The following is a 17,127-nucleotide window of genomic DNA, read 5'->3' on the forward strand; positions in this document are numbered from 1 at the left end:
CACAACCACAGAGTGGGCCACTATGAAGGATGTCTGCCAGGTTTTGCGTCCCTTCGATTATTCCACGCGGATGGCGAGTGCAGATGATGCACTAGTCAGCATGACTGTCCCCCTTATCTGCCTGCTTGAAAAATCACTGCAAGCGCTAAGGGATGATGTTGTGGAAGAGGTGGAGGATGAGGATTCACCACTTCCATCATCTTCTGGACAGTCAGCGCCACGTGGTTCCTCACAAACGCGTAGGCAGGGGACAGTTTGTGAGGAGGATGAGGAGGAGTCAATGGAGGAGGAAGACATCCGTCCAGAGGAGGGAGTTACACAATTGTCCAGTACTCAGTGTGTACAGCGAGGGTGGGGTGATGACGAGCGGGCAGAGATCACGCCTCCAGCTGGGGACAGCGTTTCTTGGGCAGTTGGCAGTCTGCAGCACATGGTGGATTACATGCTGCAGTGCCTGAGAAACGACCGCCGCATCGACCACATTCTCAACATGTCTGATTACTGGGTGTTCACCCTCCTCGATCCTCGCTACCGGGACAACGTAGAAAGCCTCATCACACCGTTGAACCGGGAGCGAAAAATGCGGGAGTACCAAGACACACTGGTCAGTTCCATCATCTTCTCCATTCCAACTGAGAGAAGTGCTGCTAGTGCATTCCAAAGCAGCTCAGTGCGTCCAGGCAGTGGTGGAGGCTCTGCACAAAGAGGGAGCAGAAGCAGTGCCTCTGCCCAAGGCAAGACCAGTATGGCCCAACTGTGGCACAGTTTTGTGTGCCCCCCACAAAAGTCTACACCATCACAGACGGCTCCAGTCAGCAGGAGGCAACGGTTCCGTCAGATGGTGACAGACTACATGTCTTGCCCTCTTGCTGTACTCCCAGACGGCTCTTCCCCTTTCAAGTTTTGGGTCTCAAAGCTGGATACATGGCCAGAGCTAAGCCAGTATGCATTGGAGGTGCTGTCTTGCCCTGCGGCCAGTGTATTATCGGAACGTGTCTTTAGTGCTGCAGGTGGTGTACTAACTGACCGTCGCATGCGACTATCCTCCGATAACGTTGACCGGCTTACTTTCCTGAAAATGAACAAGGCCTGGATCTCGCAGGAATTTGCCACTCCTCCTCCTGATTAAATAATTAGGTCACTGTATACGTTATCCAGGTCTCCTGTTGTGTTCATCTTTCAACCACCTGAACTTACATTCCTGGGCTCCAACAACGCCAGTTGAGGCTCAGAAGTGCCATCTGCACAGTCAAAACATACGACCCAGTGTTATTGGGTTTCAGTAACGTCAGCTGATCCCCAGCTGTGTAGCCGGCAATGTGTCCTGCGACCGCCACGCTGACACAACTGAAATGTAAGGGAACCTGTCCCCCCCCCCCCCCAAGGCGTTTGTTACTGAAAGAGCCACCTTGTGCAGCAGTAATGCTGCACAAGGAAAAGGTAGCTATTTTCATTATGCTCCTTGCACACGCAGAACTTAACACTTATAAAATGTGTCCACTGATACCGTAAAACCGTCCCGGAGGTGGGACTTTCCTTCGTAATATGACGCAGCACAGCTGTCATTCCTACCCCCTCGGCGCCGTGCCCCGGCTCCTCATCGTTGTTTGATTCCGTCCCGGAGCCTGCGCTGTTATGTTATCCCTTGGCCAGGCACACTTAGCGCTGCCCATCTTCTGACATCATTTGGTGTCAGGCTGGCTGCGCCTGTGCGGCCGCGCTGTCCGAGAGCCCGCCTCGCAGTGTGGTCTAATGTAATCCCACCGCGGGCCTGGGATCAGTGGCCATGCGCAGTGCATATCCTCGCCTCTCGCTCCACTCCCTACGGCTTCTTCAGACTGTGCGGTGCCAGCTGATCCGTAATAGCATGCCACGGCCGTGGCAGCGCACAGTCTGAAAAAGCCGTAGGGAGGGGAGCGAGAGGCGAGGATATGCACTGCGCATGGCCACTGATCCCAGGCCCGCGGTGGGATTACATTAGACCACACTGCGAGGCGGGCTCTCGGACAGCGCGGCCGCACAAGCGCAGCCAGCCTGACACCAAATGATGTCAGAAGATGGGCAGCGCTAAGTGTGCCTGGCCAAGGGATAACCTAACAGCGCAGGCTCCGGGACGGAATCAAACAACGATGAGGAGCCGGGGCACGGCGCCGAGGGGGTAGGAATGACAGCTGTGCTGCGTCATATTACGAAGGAAAGTCCCACCTCCGGGACAGTTTCACGGTTTCAGGGGACACATTTTATAAGTGTTTAGTTCTGTGCTTGCAAGGAGCATAATTAAAAGAGCCACCTTTTCCTTTTGCATCTTTTGAGCTGCACAAGCTGGCTCTTTCAGCTACAAATGCCTTGGGGGGGGGGGTTAAAGGTTCCCTTTCTCCAATCAGGCTTCGGCCTACATTGTGTTCCTCTGCTTCTACTGCTGTCCCTGGGCTCCAACACCGCTAGTTGTTGCCTGGTAGTGCTGTACGCACAGTCAACAGTCGCTCCTCTGTTATTGGGGTTCAGTAACGTCAGCTGTTCCCCTGCTGTGTGTGTGGCAATCCCTCCAACCTCCTCCAACCTCATCCAAACTCCTCCTCCTCCACCTGTCCCTGGGCTCCAACACCGCTAGTTGCCGTCCAGAAGTGCTGTACGCACAGTCAACAGTCGCTCCTCTGTTATTGGGGTTCAGTAACGTCAGCTGTTCCCCTGCTGTGTGTGTGGCAATCCCTCCTACCTCCTCCAACCTCCTCCTACCTCCTCCTCCACCTGTCCCTGGGCTCCAACACCGCCAGTTGCCGTCCAGAAGTGCTGTACGCACAGTCAACAGTCCCTCCTCTGTTATTGGGGTTCAGTAACGTCAGCTGTTCCCCTGCTGTGTGTGTGGCAATCCCTCCTACCTCCTCCTTCCTCCTCCACCTGTCCCTGGGCTCCAACACCGCCAGTTGCCGTCCAGAAGTGCTGTACGCACAGTCAACAGTCCCTCCTCTGTTATTGGGGTTCAGTAACGTCAGCTGTTCCCCTGCTGTGTGTGTGGCAATCCCTCCTACCTCCTCCAACCTCCTCCAACCTCCTCCTCCTCCACCTGTCCCTGGGCTCCAACACCGCTAGTTGCCGTCCAGAAGTGCTGTACGCACAGTCAACAGTCGCTCCTCTGTTATTGGGGTTCAGTAACGTCAGCTGTTCCCCTGCTGTGTGTGTGGCAATCCCTCCTACCTCCTCCAACCTCCTCCTACCTCCTCCTCCTCCACCTGTCCCTGGGCTCCAACACCGCCAGTTGCCGTCCAGAAGTGCTGTACGCACAGTCAACAGTCCCTCCTCTGTTATTGGGGTTCAGTAACGTCAGCTGTTCCCCTGCTGTGTGTGTGGCAATCCCTCCTACCTCCTCCTACCTCCTCCACCTGTCCCTGGGCTCCAACACCGCCAGTTGCCGTCCAGAAGTGCTGTACGCACAGTCAACAGTCCCTCCTCTGTTATTGGGGTTCAGTAACGTCAGCTGTTCCCCTGCTGTGTGTGTGGCAATCCCTCCTACCTCCTCCTACCTCCTCCACCTGTCCCTGGGCTCCAACACCGCCAGTTGCCGTCCAGAAGTGCTGTACGCACAGTCAACAGTCCCTCCTCTGTTATTGGGGTTCAGTAACGTCAGCTGTTCCCCTGCTGTGTGTGTGGCAATCCCTCCTACCTCCTCCAACCTCCTCCAACCTCCTCCTCCTCCACCTGTCCCTGGGCTCCAACACCGCTAGTTGCCGTCCAGAAGTGCTGTACGCACAGTCAACAGTCGCTCCTCTGTTATTGGGGTTCAGTAACGTCAGCTGTTCCCCTGCTGTGTGTGTGGCAATCCCTCCTACCTCCTCCAACCTCCTCCTACCTCCTCCTCCTCCACCTGTCCCTGGGCTCCAACACCGCCAGTTGCCGTCCAGAAGTGCTGTACGCACAGTCAACAGTCCCTCCTCTGTTATTGGGGTTCAGTAACGTCAGCTGTTCCCCTGCTGTGTGTGTGGCAATCCCTCCTACCTCCTCCTACCTCCTCCACCTGTCCCTGGGCTCCAACACCGCCAGTTGCCGTCCAGAAGTGCTGTACGCACAGTCAACAGTCCCTCCTCTGTTATTGGGGTTCAGTAACGTCAGCTGTTCCCCTGCTGTGTGTGTGGCAATCCCTCCAACCTCCTCCAACCTCCTCCTACCTCCTCCTCCTCCACCTGTCCCTGGGCTCCAACACCGCTAGTTGCCGTCCAGAAGTGCTGTACGCACAGTCAACAGTCGCTCCTCTGTTATTGGGGTTCAGTAACGTCAGCTGTTCCCCTGCTGTGTGTGTGGCAATCCCTCCTACCTCCTCCAACCTCCTCCTACCTCCTCCTCCTCCACCTGTCCCTGGGCTCCAACACCGCCAGTTGCCGTCCAGAAGTGCTGTACGCACAGTCAACAGTCCCTCCTCTGTTATTGGGGTTCAGTAACGTCAGCTGTTCCCCTGCTGTGTGTGTGGCAATCCCTCCTACCTCCTCCTACCTCCTCCACCTGTCCCTGGGCTCCAACACCGCCAGTTGCCGTCCAGAAGTGCTGTACGCACAGTCAACAGTCCCTCCTCTGTTATTGGGGTTCAGTAACGTCAGCTGTTCCCCTGCTGTGTGTGTGGCAATCCCTCCAACCTCCTCCAACCTCATCCAAACTCCTCCTCCTCCACCTGTCCCTGGGCTCCAACACCGCTAGTTGCCGTCCAGAAGTGCTGTACGCACAGTCAACAGTCGCTCCTCTGTTATTGGGGTTCAGTAACGTCAGCTGTTCCCCTGCTGTGTGTGTGGCAATCCCTCCTACCTCCTCCAACCTCCTCCTACCTCCTCCTCCTCCACCTGTCCCTGGGCTCCAACACCGCCAGTTGCCGTCCAGAAGTGCTGTACGCACAGTCAACAGTCCCTCCTCTGTTATTGGGGTTCAGTAACGTCAGCTGTTCCCCTGCTGTGTGTGTGGCAATCCCTCCTACCTCCTCCTACCTCCTCCTCCTCCACCTGTCCCTGGGCTCCAACACCGCCAGTTGCCGTCCAGAAGTGCTGTACGCACAGTCAACAGTCCCTCCTCTGTTATTGGGGTTCAGTAACGTCAGCTGTTCCCCTGCTGTGTGTGTGGCAATCCCTCCTACCTCCTCCAACCTCCTCCAACCTCCTCCTCCTCCACCTGTCCCTGGGCTCCAACACCGCTAGTTGCCGTCCAGAAGTGCTGTACGCACAGAGCCAAACACCTCGCCAATGTGTTAGTGGGGTTCAGCACCGCCAGCTGTTCCCCTGCTGTGTATACGGCAACGTGTACTGCGACCGCCACGCAGACACAACAAGTTAAATGTAAGGGAACCTGACCCCCCCCCCCCCCAGGCGTTTGTTACTGAAGGAGCCACCTTGTGCAGCAGTAATAATGCAAAGGGAAAAAGTGCCTCTTTTCGTGATGCTCCTTGCACATGCTGAACCTAACACTTATGAAATGTGTCCCCACACAGCGTTAAACCGTCCGGTAGGTGGAACTTTCCTTTGTCGTGTGACGCAGCACAGCCATCATTTTTACCCCCTTGGCGCCGTGCGCCCACTCCTCAGCGTTGTTTGAATCTGTCCCGGAGCCTGCGCTGTTAGGTTAGCCCTTGGCCATGCACACATGTTGCGCTGCCCGTCTTCTGACCTCATTTGGTGTCAGGCTGGCTGCGCCTGTGCGGGTGCGCTGGTCGAGATCCCGCCTCGCAGTGTCGTCTAATGTAATCCCACCGCGGGCCTGTGATCCGTGCCCGTGCGCAGTGCATATCCTCTCCTCTCACTCCCCTCCCTACGGCTTCTTCAGACTGTGCGATGTCAGCTGGTCCCTAATAGCATGCCACGGCCGTGACAACGCACAGTCTGAAAAAGCCGTAGGGAGGGGAGTGAGAGGACAGGATATGCACTGCGCACGGGCACGGATCACAGGCCCGCGGTGGGATTACATTAGACGACACTGCGAGGCGGGATCTCGGCCAGCGCACCCGCACAGGCGCAGCCAGCCTGACACCAAATGAGGTCAGAAGACGGGCAGCGCAACATGTGTGCATGGCCAAGGGCTAACCTAACAGCGCAGGCTCCGGGACAGATTCAAACAACGCTGAGGAGTGGGCGCACGGCGCCAAGGGGGTAAAAATGATGGCTGTGCTGCGTCACACGACAAAGGAAAGTTCCACCTACCGGACGGTTTAACGCTGTGAGGAGACACATTTCATAAATGTTTGGTTCCGCATGTACAAGGACCATAATTAAAAGAGCTAAGTTTACCTTTTCCAGCATTAGTGCTGTACACAATGGCTCTTTCAGCTACAAACGCCTGGGGGGGGGGGTGTTAAAGGTTTCCTTTCAACTTGCTCGAGTGCAGGCTTCGGCCTACACTCCGCTCCCCCTGCTCCTCCTGCTGACCCTGGGCTCTAACACCGCCAGTTTTTGCCCAGATGTGCTAGCTGCACAGAGAAAAACACCAGCCAATGTGTCAGTGGGGTTCAGCACCGCCAGCTGTTCCCCTGCTGTGTAGCCGGCAACGTGTCCTGCGACCGCCACGCAGACACAAGAACTGAAATTGAAGGGAACCTGTCCCCCCTCCCCCAGGTGTTTCTATGTTTTACAGCTACCTTGAACAGCAGTAATGCTGCATGTGTTCAAGGTGGCTCAGAAACTTATTCTCCTTGCCCATGTTGAAGTGAACACGTCTAAAATGTGTCCTCTGTGACCATTAAAACGTCCCTCAGGTGTGATTTGACTTTGTATTGACACACGCAACAAGCTCCTTGGTAGCGCTGCCCGTCTTCTGGCATCATTGTTTGGCTGGCTGCGCCTCTGCGGCCGCCCTGACCCACACAACGCCCCTCGGTGTCTTATTTATTGGGACTGCGAGGGTGTGATTGATGGGCAGGATCAGTGCATCAGTTCGCCTGTCCCTCCTCTCCTTCCGCCTTCTTCGGACTGTGCGGCTTCATGGCCGTGGCATGCGATAAGGGATCAGATGACGCCGCACAGTCTGAAGCGGGTGTAAGGACCCGAGTGTGAGAGGCCAACATATGTGCTGCGCCAGGCCCTGAATCCCAGCCCCGCAGTGTTTTAACAATGTTAAGACACTGCGGGGCTGGGATTCATGGGCATCGCGAACCGCACCGGCCGACATTACATGATGCCAGAAGATGGGCAGCGCTAACGGCGCTAGGCCAGGGGATAACACGACAGCGCAGACTCCTGTACAGCAAATAACAACGCTCAGGAGGCTGCACCCAGCACCAAGGTGGGATTCTTGACATCTGTGCTGCGTCTCATTACAAAGGGAACTCTCGCCTCCATTACACAGTTTGACTGTATAAAGGGCTAAATGTTATACGTGTTCCATTCAGCGTGTGCAAGGAGAAAAATTACAAGAGCAACCTTTGACTTGCGCAGCACTACTGCTGCATAAGCTGTGGCTCTTCTACTTTGTAACCCCTGAGGGGGGGTTAAAGGTGACTTTTGAAATCGGTTCAATTAGGCTTCGGCCTACACTCTGCTCCACCTGCAGAGCCCGGGCTCCAACAACGCTAGTTGCTGTCCGGAAGTGCTGGCTGCACAGAGCCAAACACCTCGCCAATGTGTCAGTGGGGTCCAGCACCGCCAGCTGTTCCCCTGCTGTGTAGCCGGCAACGTGTCCTGCAAAAGCCACGCAGACACAACACACCCAAAGCTGCCGCCTGTGCAGGCTTCGGCCTACACTCCCCTCCCCCTGCTCCTCCTCCTCCTGCTCCTCCTCCTGCTGTCCCTGGGCTCTAACACACCGCCAGTTTTTGCCCAGATGTGCTAGCTGCACAGAGAAAAACACCAGCCAATGTGTCAGTGGGGTCCAGCACCGCCAGCTGTTCCCCTGCTGTGCAGCCGGCAACGTGTCCTGCAAAAGCCACGCAGACACAAGAACTGAAATTGAAGGGAACCTGTCCCCCCTCCCCCAGGCGTTTTTACGTTATCCAGCCACCTTGTACAGCGGTAATGCTGCATGTGTGCAAGGTGGCTCATAAACGTATTCTCCTCGCACATGTGGAACTGAAAACACGTCTGAAATGTGTCCTCTGTGTGACCATTTAACCGTCCCGGGGGTGTGACTTTCCTTTGTAATGACACGCTGCAACCCCCTTGGTAGCGCTGCCCGTCTTCTGGCATCATTGTTTGGCTGGCTGCGCCTCTGCGGCCGCCCTGACCCACACAACGCCCCTCGGTGTCTTATTTATTGGGACTGCGAGGGTGTGATTGATGGGCAGGATCAGTGCATCAGTTCGCCTGTCCCTCCTCTCCTTCCGCCTTCTTCGGACTGTGCGGCTTCATGGCCGTGGCATGCGATAAGGGATCAGATGACGCCGCACAGTCTGAAGCGGGTGTAAGGACCCGCGTGTGAGAGGCGAACATATGTGCTGCGCCAGGCCCTGAATCCCAGCCCCGCAGTGTTTTAACAATGTTAAGACACTGCGGGGCTGGGATTCATGGTCATCGCGAACCGCAACGGCCGACATTAAATGATGTCAGAAGATGGGCAGCGCTAACGGCGCTAGGCCAGGGGATAACACGACAGCGCAGACTCCTGTACAGCAAATAACAACGCTCAGGAGGCTGCACCCAGCACCAAGGTGGGATTCTTGACATCTGTGCTGCGTCTCATTACAAAGGGAACTCTCGCCTCCATTACACAGTTTGACTGTATAAAGGGCTAAATGTTATACGTGTTCCATTCAGCGTGTGCAAGGAGAAAAATTACAAGAGCAACCTTTGACTTGCGCAGCACTACTGCTGCATAAGCTGTGGCTCTTCTACTTTGTAACCCCTGAGGGGGGGTTAAAGGTGACTTTTGAAATCGGTTCAATTAGGCTTCGGCCTACACTCTGCTCCACCTGCAGAGCCCGGGCTCCAACAACGCTAGTTGCTGTCCGGAAGTGCTGGCTGCACAGAGCCAAACACCTCGCCAATGTGTCAGTGGGGTCCAGCACCGCCAGCTGTTCCCCTGCTGTGTAGCCGGCAACGTGTCCTGCAAAAGCCACGCAGACACAACACACCCAAAGCTGCCGCCTGTGCAGGCTTCGGCCTACACTCCCCTCCCCCTGCTCCTCCTCCTCCTGCTCCTCCTCCTGCTGTCCCTGGGCTCTAACACACCGCCAGTTTTTGCCCAGATGTGCTAGCTGCACAGAGAAAAACACCAGCCAATGTGTCAGTGGGGTCCAGCACCGCCAGCTGTTCCCCTGCTGTGCAGCCGGCAACGTGTCCTGCAAAAGCCACGCAGACACAAGAACTGAAATTGAAGGGAACCTGTCCCCCCTCCCCCAGGCGTTTTTACGTTATCCAGCCACCTTGTACAGCGGTAATGCTGCATGTGTGCAAGGTGGCTCATAAACGTATTCTCCTCGCACATGTGGAACTGAAAACACGTCTGAAATGTGTCCTCTGTGTGACCATTTAACCGTCCCGGGGGTGTGACTTTCCTTTGTAATGACACGCTGCAACCCCCTTGGTAGCGCTGCCCGTCTTCTGGCATCATTGTTTGGCTGGCTGCGCCTCTGCGGCCGCCCTGACCCACACAACGCCCCTCGGTGTCTTATTTATTGGGACTGCGAGGGTGTGATTGATGGGCAGGATCAGTGCATCAGTTCGCCTGTCCCTCCTCTCCTTCCGCCTTCTTCGGACTGTGCGGCTTCATGGCCGTGGCATGCGATAAGGGATCAGATGACGCCGCACAGTCTGAAGCGGGTGTAAGGACCCGCGTGTGAGAGGCGAACATATGTGCTGCGCCAGGCCCTGAATCCCAGCCCCGCAGTGTTTTAACAATGTTAAGACACTGCGGGGCTGGGATTCATGGTCATCGCGAACCGCAACGGCCGACATTAAATGATGTCAGAAGATGGGCAGCGCTAACGGCGCTAGGCCAGGGGATAACACGACAGCGCAGACTCCTGTACAGCAAATAACAACGCTCAGGAGGCTGCACCCAGCACCAAGGTGGGATTCTTGACATCTGTGCTGCGTCTCATTACAAAGGGAACTCTCGCCTCCATTACACAGTTTGACTGTATAAAGGGCTAAATGTTATACGTGTTCCATTCAGCGTGTGCAAGGAGAAAAATTACAAGAGCAACCTTTGACTTGCGCAGCACTACTGCTGCATAAGCTGTGGCTCTTCTACTTTGTAACCCCTGAGGGGGGGTTAAAGGTGACTTTTGAAATCGGTTCAATTAGGCTTCGGCCTACACTCTGCTCCACCTGCAGAGCCCGGGCTCCAACAACGCTAGTTGCTGTCCGGAAGTGCTGGCTGCACAGAGCCAAACACCTCGCCAATGTGTCAGTGGGGTCCAGCACCGCCAGCTGTTCCCCTGCTGTGTAGCCGGCAACGTGTCCTGCAAAAGCCACGCAGACACAACACACCCAAAGCTGCCGCCTGTGCAGGCTTCGGCCTACACTCCCCTCCCCCTGCTCCTCCTCCTCCTGCTCCTCCTCCTGCTGTCCCTGGGCTCTAACACACCGCCAGTTTTTGCCCAGATGTGCTAGCTGCACAGAGAAAAACACCAGCCAATGTGTCAGTGGGGTCCAGCACCGCCAGCTGTTCCCCTGCTGTGCAGCCGGCAACGTGTCCTGCAAAAGCCACGCAGACACAAGAACTGAAATTGAAGGGAACCTGTCCCCCCTCCCCCAGGCGTTTTTACGTTATCCAGCCACCTTGTACAGCGGTAATGCTGCATGTGTGCAAGGTGGCTCATAAACGTATTCTCCTCGCACATGTGGAACTGAAAACACGTCTGAAATGTGTCCTCTGTGTGACCATTTAACCGTCCCGGGGGTGTGACTTTCCTTTGTAATGACACGCTGCAACCCCCTTGGTAGCGCTGCCCGTCTTCTGGCATCATTGTTTGGCTGGCTGCGCCTCTGCGGCCGCCCTGACCCACACAACGCCCCTCGGTGTCTTATTTATTGGGACTGCGAGGGTGTGATTGATGGGCAGGATCAGTGCATCAGTTCGCCTGTCCCTCCTCTCCTTCCGCCTTCTTCGGACTGTGCGGCTTCATGGCCGTGGCATGCGATAAGGGATCAGATGACGCCGCACAGTCTGAAGCGGGTGTAAGGACCCGCGTGTGAGAGGCGAACATATGTGCTGCGCCAGGCCCTGAATCCCAGCCCCGCAGTGTTTTAACAATGTTAAGACACTGCGGGGCTGGGATTCATGGTCATCGCGAACCGCAACGGCCGACATTAAATGATGTCAGAAGATGGGCAGCGCTAACGGCGCTAGGCCAGGGGATAACACGACAGCGCAGACTCCTGTACAGCAAATAACAACGCTCAGGAGGCTGCACCCAGCACCAAGGTGGGATTCTTGACATCTGTGCTGCGTCTCATTACAAAGGGAACTCTCGCCTCCATTACACAGTTTGACTGTATAAAGGGCTAAATGTTATACGTGTTCCATTCAGCGTGTGCAAGGAGAAAAATTACAAGAGCAACCTTTGACTTGCGCAGCACTACTGCTGCATAAGCTGTGGCTCTTCTACTTTGTAACCCCTGAGGGGGGGTTAAAGGTGACTTTTGAAATCGGTTCAATTAGGCTTCGGCCTACACTCTGCTCCACCTGCAGAGCCCGGGCTCCAACAACGCTAGTTGCTGTCCGGAAGTGCTGGCTGCACAGAGCCAAACACCTCGCCAATGTGTCAGTGGGGTCCAGCACCGCCAGCTGTTCCCCTGCTGTGTAGCCGGCAACGTGTCCTGCAAAAGCCACGCAGACACAACACACCCAAAGCTGCCGCCTGTGCAGGCTTCGGCCTACACTCCCCTCCCCCTGCTCCTCCTCCTCCTGCTCCTCCTCCTGCTGTCCCTGGGCTCTAACACACCGCCAGTTTTTGCCCAGATGTGCTAGCTGCACAGAGAAAAACACCAGCCAATGTGTCAGTGGGGTCCAGCACCGCCAGCTGTTCCCCTGCTGTGCAGCCGGCAACGTGTCCTGCAAAAGCCACGCAGACACAAGAACTGAAATTGAAGGGAACCTGTCCCCCCTCCCCCAGGCGTTTTTACGTTATCCAGCCACCTTGTACAGCGGTAATGCTGCATGTGTGCAAGGTGGCTCATAAACGTATTCTCCTCGCACATGTGGAACTGAAAACACGTCTGAAATGTGTCCTCTGTGTGACCATTTAACCGTCCCGGGGGTGTGACTTTCCTTTGTAATGACACGCTGCAACCCCCTTGGTAGCGCTGCCCGTCTTCTGGCATCATTGTTTGGCTGGCTGCGCCTCTGCGGCCGCCCTGACCCACACAACGCCCCTCGGTGTCTTATTTATTGGGACTGCGAGGGTGTGATTGATGGGCAGGATCAGTGCATCAGTTCGCCTGTCCCTCCTCTCCTTCCGCCTTCTTCGGACTGTGCGGCTTCATGGCCGTGGCATGCGATAAGGGATCAGATGACGCCGCACAGTCTGAAGCGGGTGTAAGGACCCGCGTGTGAGAGGCGAACATATGTGCTGCGCCAGGCCCTGAATCCCAGCCCCGCAGTGTTTTAACAATGTTAAGACACTGCGGGGCTGGGATTCATGGTCATCGCGAACCGCAACGGCCGACATTAAATGATGTCAGAAGATGGGCAGCGCTAACGGCGCTAGGCCAGGGGATAACACGACAGCGCAGACTCCTGTACAGCAAATAACAACGCTCAGGAGGCTGCACCCAGCACCAAGGTGGGATTCTTGACATCTGTGCTGCGTCTCATTACAAAGGGAACTCTCGCCTCCATTACACAGTTTGACTGTATAAAGGGCTAAATGTTATACGTGTTCCATTCAGCGTGTGCAAGGAGAAAAATTACAAGAGCAACCTTTGACTTGCGCAGCACTACTGCTGCATAAGCTGTGGCTCTTCTACTTTGTAACCCCTGAGGGGGGGTTAAAGGTGACTTTTGAAATCGGTTCAATTAGGCTTCGGCCTACACTCTGCTCCACCTGCAGAGCCCGGGCTCCAACAACGCTAGTTGCTGTCCGGAAGTGCTGGCTGCACAGAGCCAAACACCTCGCCAATGTGTCAGTGGGGTCCAGCACCGCCAGCTGTTCCCCTGCTGTGTAGCCGGCAACGTGTCCTGCAAAAGCCACGCAGACACAACACACCCAAAGCTGCCGCCTGTGCAGGCTTCGGCCTACACTCCCCTCCCCCTGCTCCTCCTCCTCCTGCTCCTCCTCCTGCTGTCCCTGGGCTCTAACACACCGCCAGTTTTTGCCCAGATGTGCTAGCTGCACAGAGAAAAACACCAGCCAATGTGTCAGTGGGGTCCAGCACCGCCAGCTGTTCCCCTGCTGTGCAGCCGGCAACGTGTCCTGCAAAAGCCACGCAGACACAAGAACTGAAATTGAAGGGAACCTGTCCCCCCTCCCCCAGGCGTTTTTACGTTATCCAGCCACCTTGTACAGCGGTAATGCTGCATGTGTGCAAGGTGGCTCATAAACGTATTCTCCTCGCACATGTGGAACTGAAAACACGTCTGAAATGTGTCCTCTGTGTGACCATTTAACCGTCCCGGGGGTGTGACTTTCCTTTGTAATGACACGCTGCAACCCCCTTGGTAGCGCTGCCCGTCTTCTGGCATCATTGTTTGGCTGGCTGCGCCTCTGCGGCCGCCCTGACCCACACAACGCCCCTCGGTGTCTTATTTATTGGGACTGCGAGGGTGTGATTGATGGGCAGGATCAGTGCATCAGTTCGCCTGTCCCTCCTCTCCTTCCGCCTTCTTCGGACTGTGCGGCTTCATGGCCGTGGCATGCGATAAGGGATCAGATGACGCCGCACAGTCTGAAGCGGGTGTAAGGACCCGCGTGTGAGAGGCGAACATATGTGCTGCGCCAGGCCCTGAATCCCAGCCCCGCAGTGTTTTAACAATGTTAAGACACTGCGGGGCTGGGATTCATGGTCATCGCGAACCGCAACGGCCGACATTAAATGATGTCAGAAGATGGGCAGCGCTAACGGCGCTAGGCCAGGGGATAACACGACAGCGCAGACTCCTGTACAGCAAATAACAACGCTCAGGAGGCTGCACCCAGCACCAAGGTGGGATTCTTGACATCTGTGCTGCGTCTCATTACAAAGGGAACTCTCGCCTCCATTACACAGTTTGACTGTATAAAGGGCTAAATGTTATACGTGTTCCATTCAGCGTGTGCAAGGAGAAAAATTACAAGAGCAACCTTTGACTTGCGCAGCACTACTGCTGCATAAGCTGTGGCTCTTCTACTTTCTAACCCCTGAGGGGGGGTTAAAGGTTACCTTTGAAATCGGTTCAAGTAGGCTTCGGCCTACACTCTGCTCCCCCTGCAGAGCCCGGGCTACAACACCGCTCGTTGCTGTCCGGAAGTGCTGGCTGCACAGAGCCAAACACCTCGCCAATGTGTCAGTGGGGTCCAGCACCGCCAGCTGTTCCCCTGCTGTGTAGCCGGCAACGTGTCCTGCGACCGCCACGCAGACACAACACACCCAAAGCTGCCGCCAGTGCAGGCTTCGGCCTACACTCCCCTCCCCCTGCTCCTGCTCCTCCTCCTTCTCCTGCTGTCCCTGGGCTCTAACACACCGCCAGTTGGGGCCCAGATGTGCTAGCTGCACAGAGAAAAACACCAGCCAATGTGTCAGTGGGGTTCAGCACCGCCAGCTGTTCCCCTGCTGTGCAGCCGGCATCGTGTCCTGCAAAAGCCACGCAGACACTTGCTCTTGTACCTTCTGCTCCCCATCCTGGTTCCAGTACCGTCAGCTGGTTCCGGGCAGAGCCTTTGGCTTAGGTGCCTCCCTTTGGTATCCGAGTTCCACCAACGTCAGGTGGTCCTTGGTAGTGCTTTCAGGCACGGGTACCTCCTGCTTAGTAACCGGGTTCCAGTAACGTCAGCTGGTCCTCGGTAGTTCCATTGGCTCTTGGACCTTCGGCTACCCATCCGGGTTCCAGCACCGTCAGCTGGTTCTCGGCAGTGTCTTTTGCTCTTGTACCTTCTGCTCCCCATCCTGGTTCCAGTACCGTCAGCTGGTTCCGGGCAGAGCCTTTGGCTTAGGTGCCTCCCTCTGGGTATCTGAGTTCCACCAACGTCAGGTGGTCCTTGGTAGTGCTTTCAGCACGGGTACCTCCTGCTTAGTAACCGGGTTCCAGTAACGTCAGCTGGTCCTCGGTCGTTCCATTGGCTCTTGGACCTTCGGGTAGCCATCTGAGCTCCAGTTCCATCAGCTGGTTCTCGGCATTCTCTCAGCCTTCTTGTACCTTCTGCTGCATTTCCAAGTTCAAGAGACTAAACACGATGACCCGGAAGACCACCCCTAAGATGACGACGACACCAGAGACGACAACCACCGTGATGACGACGACCCTGGAGACGATGACCCTGAAGACCACCCCGATGACGACGACCCCGGAGACGACCCCGATGACGACGACCCCGGAGACGACGACCCTGGAGACGACGACGACCTGGAAGACCGAGAAGCAGAAGAACAAGAGGCTGCAGAACAAAGAGCAGAAGGACATTAAGCATAACACAAAATATCAGAGCAAAAAATATTATGTAAATTATAAGCAGAAGAAGACTAAGCAGTGTATGGGGGTGAGTCCGTTCCTCCTCGTGGTGCCCCTGGATAAAGCCTGATGCTGCAGGCCAAACTGAACGCGGACAAATGTAACTGTTTTGTGACAGGCAGAACGGAAGGTGTAATCTTCAAACTTTTATAGATAACAACTACGGGAATGCCTGTCACAAATAAGAATATGATGAAGAAGTAGAATATGATGAAGATAATAGTAAAATAAAAAGAATATGAACAATGTAACCCAAAAAATAATAGGTAGAAGATGAAGAAGAAGATGAAGAAGGTGAAGAAGTTGATGTCAAAGAAGCTGATGATGAGGATAATGAAGAAGAAAGCGTGGGAGAAGTAAAAAAGAAGGTGAAGGGCGTGGAAGTAGTGAAACATCAATATCTGACATAAAAAAAAAAAATAACATAGTCAAATTCTTTCTAACGCCGAACGTCATAAAAAAAAAAAAAAAATCCTGCTATTCTATTAGATTGGGCTAAACCTCTGTGCCTTTAATGTCTCCGCCACCTCCCCCAATACATCCTACATTATTCTTAGTTGTTTTCCTTCATGTAGAATGAACCTACAAGTGTATAAAGGGTTTATTTTAATTCCGATATTTTCGTCCCATTGACTTGCATTGGGATCGGGTATCGGTATCGGATTGGATTCCGATACTGTGACGGTATCGGCCGATACTTTCCGATTCCGATACTTTCCGATATCGGAAAGTATCGCTCAACACTAATTGTCTTATTTAACATAGTTACTTAAATTGTCAGAAAACGTGATGTCCTATGACAAAACGGAGGTAATTTTCGGATTCAACGCACTTAAAAACAAAGATTACGTGGAATAACCAAAACAACTCTTGAAATAAATTTTTTTGCAGACCTGTGTAATTTGAGTCAAACTCACAGAATGTAGATGTGATCTGAGCTGAAGAAAACAAAATAACTGGGACCTCGGGACATTATAGTTAGACTGAATTTGCTCAAAGGACATCAGTACTCCTTTATCATACAAATCTTTAATCGAGAAAACAATGTCAAAACCAATAATTAGCAGATGGGTGACCCAACAACACTGGAAAATAAGAATTGTTCCAGAGTGGCATCTCTGCTATAATATCCTCAAAGTAGATGACTTTTTTAATTTGTCTCCAAACTGACTGTTTTAATTTAAGTAGAGATAGTAATCAAGGGACACCAGGTTTATTTGTTTCTAAGAAACCTAATGGGCAGTCCACCTTTGCAGCATGCATTAAGTGACTTTCTGAGTTGGGTAGGTAATTTTGGGCATCCACTTACTCAAAGCCTTAATTTGTCCGGCTAGGTGATATAAATAGAAATCCAGCAACGCCGCTCCCCCCATCTGTTTGGACCTCTGTAGAGTAGAAAGTTTAAGTTTGGGTCTGCCTTTCCCCCATATGAAAGACGTGGTCAAGGAATTTAGATTTGTGAAGAAAGATTTAGGAATCAACACCGCACTATGTTGGAGAGAATTGTTGAGTTTAGGAAGTAAAACCATTTTAATTAAGTTTATACGGCCAGCTACAGATAGTGTTAGTTTACCCCAT

The sequence above is a fragment of the Ranitomeya variabilis genome, chromosome 3 (genome assembly GCF_051348905.1).
Source record: "Ranitomeya variabilis isolate aRanVar5 chromosome 3, aRanVar5.hap1, whole genome shotgun sequence".
Lineage (NCBI taxonomy): Eukaryota > Metazoa > Chordata > Amphibia > Anura > Dendrobatidae > Ranitomeya > Ranitomeya variabilis.